The sequence below is a fragment of the Pongo abelii genome, chromosome 6 (assembly GCF_028885655.2).
Source record: "Pongo abelii isolate AG06213 chromosome 6, NHGRI_mPonAbe1-v2.0_pri, whole genome shotgun sequence".
NCBI classification, from domain to species: domain Eukaryota; kingdom Metazoa; phylum Chordata; class Mammalia; order Primates; family Hominidae; genus Pongo; species Pongo abelii.
In genome coordinates, this window is record NC_071991.2 from 58737393 (window position 1) to 58746236 (window position 8844).

The following is an 8844-nucleotide window of genomic DNA, read 5'->3' on the forward strand; positions in this document are numbered from 1 at the left end:
AGAACTAACACACAGAGGCTCTCAAAGAATAACCAGGGAGTAATGAATGGCCTCTGGAAGCGGGGGATTTTTATCAAGCAGTTCCTTTAAGTGGACACTTGATAAGAGAAGGCACACAGGGTCTGTCCTTGAGGGCCATCTAAGATGCCAGCTCCCTCAGAAAGCCTTCCCTTGCTTGGCTCCCCAGATGAAATATCACTAATCCATCCTCCGAGGAAGCATTTCTTGTTTCTATCACTGTTTCCCAAATGTAAGAACTTGTAGATCCTTAAAATTACAAGTGCACACACCCCAATCTGAGAAATAGTGCATTACAAGTTAAACCCTGTCACTTAAGGGGCCATGTGAGCCATGCCGAGTCATAAACTCGAGACCTGAAATCACATGGCAGTTCTAAGTTTTTTGTCTGACCTCCAGATGACCCATAATATTCCTCTACTAATTATTTAGATGATCATCAAAATAAAAACACAAATCATCATCATCATCATTAAAACTCAATTTTAAATACCTAATTGTTCAGACCTGTGTAGCCTGGCATATCCAGAAGGCTCTCATTCCAAATTGCTGGGCCCACATGGAATTAATCAGATGCTACTTCCACCATTTTGATTTGACTGTATAGCTCTGGCCTCTGAAAACCACCAAAAGCTCTCTACAGCTTGATAAATTATATATCTTCTGTTTACACTTGGTCAAAACCATAAATCCAAAGCTTGTTTTGGATAGTGATAGATTTCCACCTTGTTCACCTGTAAACCTAGTCAAAACACCCCTCCTACTCAGTTATAGACTCTGTTATTCTAGACACACCATCTGAGCAGGAAGGCTTAACATTTGCTAAAACAAGAGTGCAAAGAACTGGCTTATATGTCAACATGTGGTGGAAAAATACAGCATTGACTGTATCTGAGTCATTTATAATCTCTGGTCAAAACTGAGAATTACTTTGGCAAAGATAGAGATGGCTATTTTTTAATCCTTTGTCTGTCTTATTCTTCTCTGAGTGATTTTTACAACTTGTGCAGTAGCTATTATTTTCATTCTTTATCCAATATGTAAGATGCCAAGGACTGTGCCAGACATCTGAGAATACAAATATCTCATAGTCTAATGGAGGAAAAAGATATGTAAATAGGTAATGCAGTGGAATAAATCCTGCAAACAAGGTACATATTAAGGGCAATAAAAAAGAAGAAAATTATTAACAGGCATTTCAGAAGACTATCATAGAAAAGAATCTCTTTAGTGGGTATCATATTGGTTATATACTGCTGCATGTGAAATTACTACAAAACATAGCAACTTAAAACAACCAACTTTTTTTTTTCCCTCACAGTTTCTGTCAGTCAAGAATTCAAGAGCTGGCTCAAGGTTTCTCATGAGGTTGCAATTAAAATCACTCACATGGCTGTTAGCAGGAGGGCTCAGTTCCTCTCATGTAGCCTTTTCCATGGAACTGCTTGAGTATTCTTAAGAAATGTCAACTGGCTTTCCCCAGAATGAGGAAACCCATAATGCTTAATGAATAACAGAAAGACAGAGAGAGAGAGAGAGATGCCACAATCCCTTTTATAGCCTAATGTCCTCCAAATCTTGGACATCAGACACCATCACTTCCTGTACATTCAACTTATTAAAAGTTACTAAGTACAGCCCACACTTAAAGGGATGGCAATTTGGTCCCATCTGTTGAAGGAAGAAGTATGGAAGAATGAATGGATAGGAGCTTTGTAGAGAAGTGGAAAGAGAGAGCTACCTAGCTAGCTAGCTAGGCAAAAAGGATAGCGTGCCCATGTGTGGAAGACCATGGGTCCCAGGAAAAGTGAGGGGTTCACTATAGGTTTTCAACTTATTTCCACCTTTCAATTAGACAAAATCTTACAAGGAAGCCCAGTATACAACACAAATAAAAATAGCTCTGCTATGGCTGAAGCTATGTGAAGGAGAAGAGGCGGGAACTCCCACTCCAAAGTGGCCTTTATAAGAACTCACTGCAGGTCCTAGAACTTCACAGAGTCAGCTGAAAACCATTGCTATATGCAATAGCTATGAGTGCTTATCTATAGGTACAAGCCATACTCTCTGTTAACCTTTATCTTATCAGGTAACAAATTATGCTCTTATCTTAACTGTGGGCTGAAACCAAATAAAAAATACACAAAAATTCTCATTAAAAAGAGAGTAGGGATCTTGTTGAAATGCAGGAAAATCTCAACTTACCAACAGGTTATATTCCAAGAGTTCACTTGTAAGAGGGTTCTTTAGAACTCTGTGTATCAGTTAGTTAAGACCAAAAAGATGTTGTGTAACAAACGATCTCAAAAACACAGTGACTTAAAACAACTATCATTTATTCTCACATATCTGCACATAGGCTGGAGATCAGCTTATTTAAGCTGGTGCTGGACTTCACAGCTCTGCTTCAAGTTGCAGGTCAGCTAAAGGGGTAACAGCTACCTATGGAAAGCTTAGCTCATGGAGATGGCAGAAACACAAAGGAGGACAAGAGGGCAAGCAGAGAAAGACAAAGCCTCTTAAGGCCTGAGATCAGGACTGGCACACTTTTGCCCATATGTGGTTGGCCAAAACAAGTTTCATAGATAGGCCAAAGACAAGGGTTAGGAAAATATACTTTGCTCAATTGAGGCTAAAGCAAAGGGGTAAAGAATTGGAGCCAATTATTCAATCTACTACATTCTGAATGCATTTTTCCATAAAAACAAATTTCAAGTCATAGTTGAATACCATATTAGCTCTCCAAAACCAACTTAATGTTAAGAGAAATAACAATAACAGCCTAGAATCAGGTGATGCTGGCACATTTTTAAGTAAGCCAAATTTGTCTTCCCAGCTCTCTTTCTTCACCCCCTTTCAACAATGCTCATATCTCTCTCCACGAGCTCAGCATCTTCACTGTTGCTCTAACCCCTCACCTCTGTGTCACTCATCCCTCACTTCCCTCCCCTCAATTGTTTCAGCCCCTAAATTCAGAACTCTGGATCCCTCAATGTAGACCCTCCCAGTTGGCTGCCAAAAGGAGAACCATCTGATTAAATCAACTTACACTTACATGTAAATGGCCCATTGCTTCTTTACAGTCTGTAAAACAGTTGCCTTTTTAAAGGGGGCTGTCCCACAGCCCAGTAATCCTCCCACTGGTGAGATGTGAGATAGTAAATACATTGATGAAATCCTTAAAGTCAGGAATATTCTTAGAAAAGGGGAATATGTCTTAGGCAGGTCTGCCCGTTACTCTCATGTTGTGAAGAAAGTGTCATTTATACATGTGAAGCCTGCTGTATTGACTTTATTACTCTCACTTCCAATATTTTCTTTCCCACTCCGTACTTCTGTGAGGAATTGAATTCACCAGGAGAAGACAAATGTCAGAGTTATGATTTACATCTCATTACAGGTCAAGTGTTGTTTCCCATTTTGGAATTTATTCTTTAGGCCAAATCTTTAAAGACTTTCTTTTTTTTCTTTCAACATTAAAATGGCATATTTCAGCATGAAATATGCCTACTCTGGCTTAGGAAGAGCTTAATGATTTGGCCTTTGTATTGAGTTTTCATGTAAATATTTCTGTTTTAAACAAACAAACAAATTATTATCCTGAGAACATTGCTATTAATCATAATAATGTGTTTACTTTTAAAGACAGATCATAAAGAAAGATTCCAAGTATTAAGTTTTAGTAACACCACTTTTCTACCCTGTTCAAATGTATGTCTACACAGACAAAAAGGGAAGAGGAAAATTGTGAATTAGAGATACCATGTAAATGACTAATCTGAAAAATATGGACCAAAAAATATAGTTTTATGGATCCTAAGGTATAAATATACGTATGGTTCTTCATTTCTGCTGATGTTTCCATGACAAAAATAGCTATGCCTATATGCCTATGACAATATTATTATGTTATATTTTAGTCATTTTGAACAATCTTTGAAATAGTTAATATCCTCCCCCATCACTTTGCCCAAAAAACAATGGTACCTATCATTAGCTATGTGAAGATGAGCTGTTACGAACAGTTATTTTTAGTCCAGTCTTGTCAAGTGCCAATAACCATAACATTGATTTCAGGTAGATTATGTTAAGTTAGGATTTGAGAAGCTTTGGTTTAAGAACATCTCACATTTTTTTTTTTACATTAGCCAAAGTGGTCATCCAAATTCCATGCTATCCAAGAAAGAATGCTTTTCTCTTGCTTCTTAAGAACCAAATTGTGATGAAATCTAAATACAATCAAAACTCTCAGTGAAGAGAGCTGTAAAATAGAGTGTGTAATAAGGAGTATGATTAGAAAAGTTAAGTCCCCCACTTCAAATGGCAGAGTGATCAGTCATCCATCAGTCATGTAGCTGCTCTTATTACTGGTTCATTTAGCATTTAGCATGAACTCATAAGTGATTGGCTAAAATGAAGCAAGGACAATGTATAGGTGTATCAAAATACAACATTGTATGCCACAAATGTATGCAATTACCATTTGTCAATTAAAAAGAAAATAAAGTTAAAAAATAAAGTCCATGAATGGTAATGCCAAGAAAAATTAAATTAAAATTTTTAATGAAGCATGTAGTTCAGAGCAACCACTCAAATTCCAGCTTCTACATTTATCAGCCATAACTTAAGCAAGTTTCTTAACCTCTCTGTGTTTCAGTTTCTTTACCTGCTAAGTGGAGATTATAGTACAAATCTCTTAGAGTAATTGTAAAGATTGAATGAGTCTTTACTATGTGCCAGGCACTGTGCCAGATATGTGAACTGTTCAGAACAGTGCCTGGCACACATTAAGCACTATGGGTTTGTTGTTCTTGTCCTGGTCATTGTTATTATGGTAATCATCATTATGTCATTGTGATTATGGTAATCATCACCACCGTCATCATTGTCTGTGGATTTCTGTTAGCCGTGCAGTCTCTCTTTCCTATTAACTTTTCCTCTTAGTTGCGAGGAGCTGAATCAGCTCATAGTTGATAAAAAATTCTTGAGTTCCTTCATGAACATTGCTGTTGGGAGTACAGATTGGACTAAGATCTTGGCAAGATCTAATAAAGTTGAAGACACTCCTTTCTTATGAGCTAGCAATGCTACTCTCAGGCAAATACAATGGAGAAACTCCTAGATCTGTGTACCAAAAGACATTTATATTAGAATATTCATGGCAATGTGGTTTGTAATTTAAAAAACGGAGACATGTAGATGATGATCAGTAAGAGAATGGGTAAGTCTTAGAGTAATCATACAACAAAATAGCAAACCGTAGTGATAATGAATAAAATAGGTTATAAGTATCAACTTGAACAAATCTCACAAACATAATATTAGGCGAAGAAAATCAATTCATAGAATATATCAGTATAATTCCAATTACATATGGTTCAAATACATGCAAAATTTGTTTTTAAAAAGCGGAAGGACAATATGCACAAAATCATGATAGTGGTTACCTTGGGACTAAGAGGGATATTATTGGAGTTTCAATGATAGGAATTACATATTTCTTTTTTTTTAGACAGAGTCTCACTCTGTCACCTAGGTTGGCATGCAATGGCACGATCTCGGCTCACTGCAACCTCTGCCTCTGGGGTTCAAGCAATTCTCCTGCCTCAGCCTCCTGAGTAGCTGGGATTACAGGTACACACCACCACACTCAGTTACTTTTTGTATTTTTAGTAGAGACAGGGTTTCACCATGTTGGTCAGGCTAGTCTCACCCTCCTTGACCTCCCAAAGTGCTGGAATTATAGGCGTGAGCCACCACACCTGGCCAGTAATTACATATTTCTTAATTTAGGTGGGTAGATACATAGACATCCGCTTTATTGCAAAGTCTTAAAATTCACATATATTATGAGTTGGTAAGTATGTTAACATTTTATTCAAAAGTTATTCATTGAAGAAAAAAATGAATAAAAGCACTCCCATTTCTCTCAGGTGGCACTTGCAGCCCCAGTTTCTCATCTTCAGTGTGCCAGGGCACTATTCTGTGAGTATTTCTCTTCAGGGATATGCAGTGGGATTAGGTCATGAGATGTTCTGCCTCTACTGACATTTTTTTTTCTAAATTTAGGAATGCAATATCATGCCAAAATGATATGGATGCCTCTTCTCACAAACATTACTCTACCTATTACCTCACACAGCAGGAGGTGGGTTTGCTTTCCCTATTTGACAAAAAAGAAATGGAAGCACAACCATGAGCTTATTACCCAACTGTTACGGCCACTCTGGTGCCTGGAAGCATCAACACGTCCTGCTTTCTTCAGATGGCTTCTCTTCTGTTTTCTCCTCAAGGATCCTTCATTCACCACCTTTGCTGCTATAAACCATCTGCAAGTTCTTTTGGAAGTTGGAGAGCTATAAATCTTAAATTTAAAAAACAATAAGGGAACAACACCTCTGGGATTAAAACCCACCTCTCCTGATTACAGGTTCCATAACTGAACATCCTGTAAATGGGATTTCAATCCATATGTGGTGTTCATTATGCACCAACGTGCAAGATGAGCGCTGGGGAGCAAGAATTGAACCACTGAACGCTCCAGCCCAGGACCCGATGTAATAATGGAAGTAAGTCCTCAGTCAAGGCCACGGACACCCAGCCACTGGCCCCTCCCATGCAGCCACCCAGGGCTTTTCTTTGCATTATTTATTTATTTCTAAGACTTGGGGGTGGAGAGGAAAAAGAGGAAGAAAAGGAAGTGATTTTTCTTCTTAATAGGCTTGCTCTTCTTGCGCTGGGTAGAATCAATGCAAGTGGGATTGAACTCATTCCCTAATATCCCCTTCCCTCCAAACTGCTTCCTTCCATTGTAAATAATTCAGACAAAATAAAATAATCATGTGCTGGTAATTACCACTACCCCCACCCCAAAAACAAATGCTTGCTGAAATGCTGCCCTCCTGATGTTGCAGCGACCATGCCTGGGACCACCGTGATGGCGAGTTGAAGCTGAGATGTGTGGTGTGCGAAGGTGAGGGTAGGAGGGCTGTTTGGTCATCTTTCCTGAGCAGAACGGCACTGAAATGCTACCGCTGTGCCTCCCTGGAAATGGCTGGCGCTCTGCTAAGGGGCCTGGAAACGGCACAAATTTTAAGAGGCTGCTCTAAACCCAATTCCCCTTATTCTTCATTCTGATTTCCATATTTCTATCTTTGTGTATGAGAGGAAAGCTTTGACAAGCAGCTCTAAGACACACGCAGGCACACACACACAAACACACAAGTATGCCTTTTCTCCTAGCTCATCTCTTCATATAATTTTTATTTAATGGGTTTATTTCTTCATATAAACACCTTGCTCACCTGTGCGCGCCTCATTAACTGGAATCTTTAGGAGAGGAGTAAATAGTTGTTTTGCTTCAAAACATCAATAAAGCTCAGGGAGAGATGGCACAATGTACAATATGAGAATCAACATTCTCGATCCTGTAGAACAAAATGATGGCAACTCACCAAAAAAGCAGGGAAGAAGAGGCTCCCCCAACAAAACAACACATGTGAGCAGAATAGGCTATGTGGTAGAAGGCATCTCATTTGGGTACTGGTAATTTATGCAGAGATCTCTGCTTTTTGTTCTTTGCAAAAAGATTCTCCACAGACTCATCATCTTCATGGAGAATTAAAGAAGCTATAAACAATAATTTAGAAAGCAACATGGATAGGACTGTTATGATCCCAGCTTGTTATTGATACTTGGCATGTGGCCTTTAAATAAGACGCTGGAAATAAAGAGACTGAACTCACACACATGTAGACAGAATCTTGGCTCTTCCTTCTTGCCCTCAGTCACTCCTCTGAAGCCAGTGGGGAAGGCCCTGGGGAGCAGAGGGAAGTGGCCTTCGAAGCCCAAGTGTTCTCCAGGCTGCCCCAGTAGAATGGGAGAAGTCCATTCCTCTCTATGACTCGTTCTTTTGTCATAGTCAACAGTGGCAGAAAGAAGAGGTTCTAAATTCGATCTGTCCAGTATGCTGGCCACTAGCTATGTGTGGCTATTTACACTTAATTAAAGCTAAAAAACAATTCAGTTCCTCAGTCACACTGGCCACATTTCAAGTGCTCAATAGCCACACGTGGCTAGTAGTTGTCATATTGAATGGTGCAGACATAGAACATTCCATCACCTTAGAAAGCTCTATTGGACAAGGCTGCTCTAATGTCAACACACTGGAGAAATTTAGCAGGTGTGCTAAGCATCTAAGGAAAGTCTTTCTGAAGAGAATGTGTATTAGTCCATTTTCATACTGCTATAAAGAACTGCCCCAGACTGGGTAATTTATAAAGGAAAGAGGTTTAATTTACTCACAGTTCAGCATGGCAGGGGAGGCCTCAGGAAACTTACAATCATGGGGGAAGTTGAAGGGGGAAGCAAGGTCTCTTCTTCACAAGGCAGCAGGAAGGAGACGTGCCGAGTAAAGTGGGAAGAACCCCTTATAAAACCATCAGATTGTGTGAGTACTCACTCACTATCACAAGAACAGCATGGAGGATGCCCTCATGATCCAATTACTTCCATCTGCTCTCTCCTTTGACATGTGGGGATTATGGGGATTACAATTCAAGATGAGATTTGGGTGAGGCACAATACCTAACCATATCAGAAGGGCAGGAAAGGAATCCAACCCTAAGTCACTTCCACATTTGGAAGTGGAATTTATTTGACGTAAAAATAAGTAAATACACATGGGAAATAGGTGCAACACCCAGGGTTTAAAAAATCCTGCTTCTACCCCTTAATAAGCCTTAAGATATAACAGCAGGACATTTTCAAGTGTTCAGTAAATACATCTCTCAGTTTGGTTAATTTTCCCCTTCTATTTAATTGCTA

At 39.1% G+C, this 8844-nt stretch overlaps 1 long non-coding RNA gene across 2 annotated transcripts in view; it reads right to left on the minus strand.

The window, feature by feature from the left end:
* The window catches only part of LOC129060350 (uncharacterized), a 66971-nt gene extending 59064 nt beyond the window's left edge, over window positions 1-7907 (minus strand). The window contains exons 1-3 of one of the 2 annotated variants that reach the window (XR_008526970.1): window positions 7764-7891; window positions 7323-7445; window positions 5878-6382 (exon numbers count right to left, since the gene is read on the minus strand). This is a non-coding gene — a long non-coding RNA (uncharacterized LOC129060350). Of the gene's footprint in view, window positions 1-5877; window positions 6383-7322; window positions 7446-7763 lie in introns of those variants that run through there. The other variant, XR_008526972.1, reaches the window with a different exon arrangement.
* Between the last annotated feature and the right edge of the window lie 937 nt (window positions 7908-8844).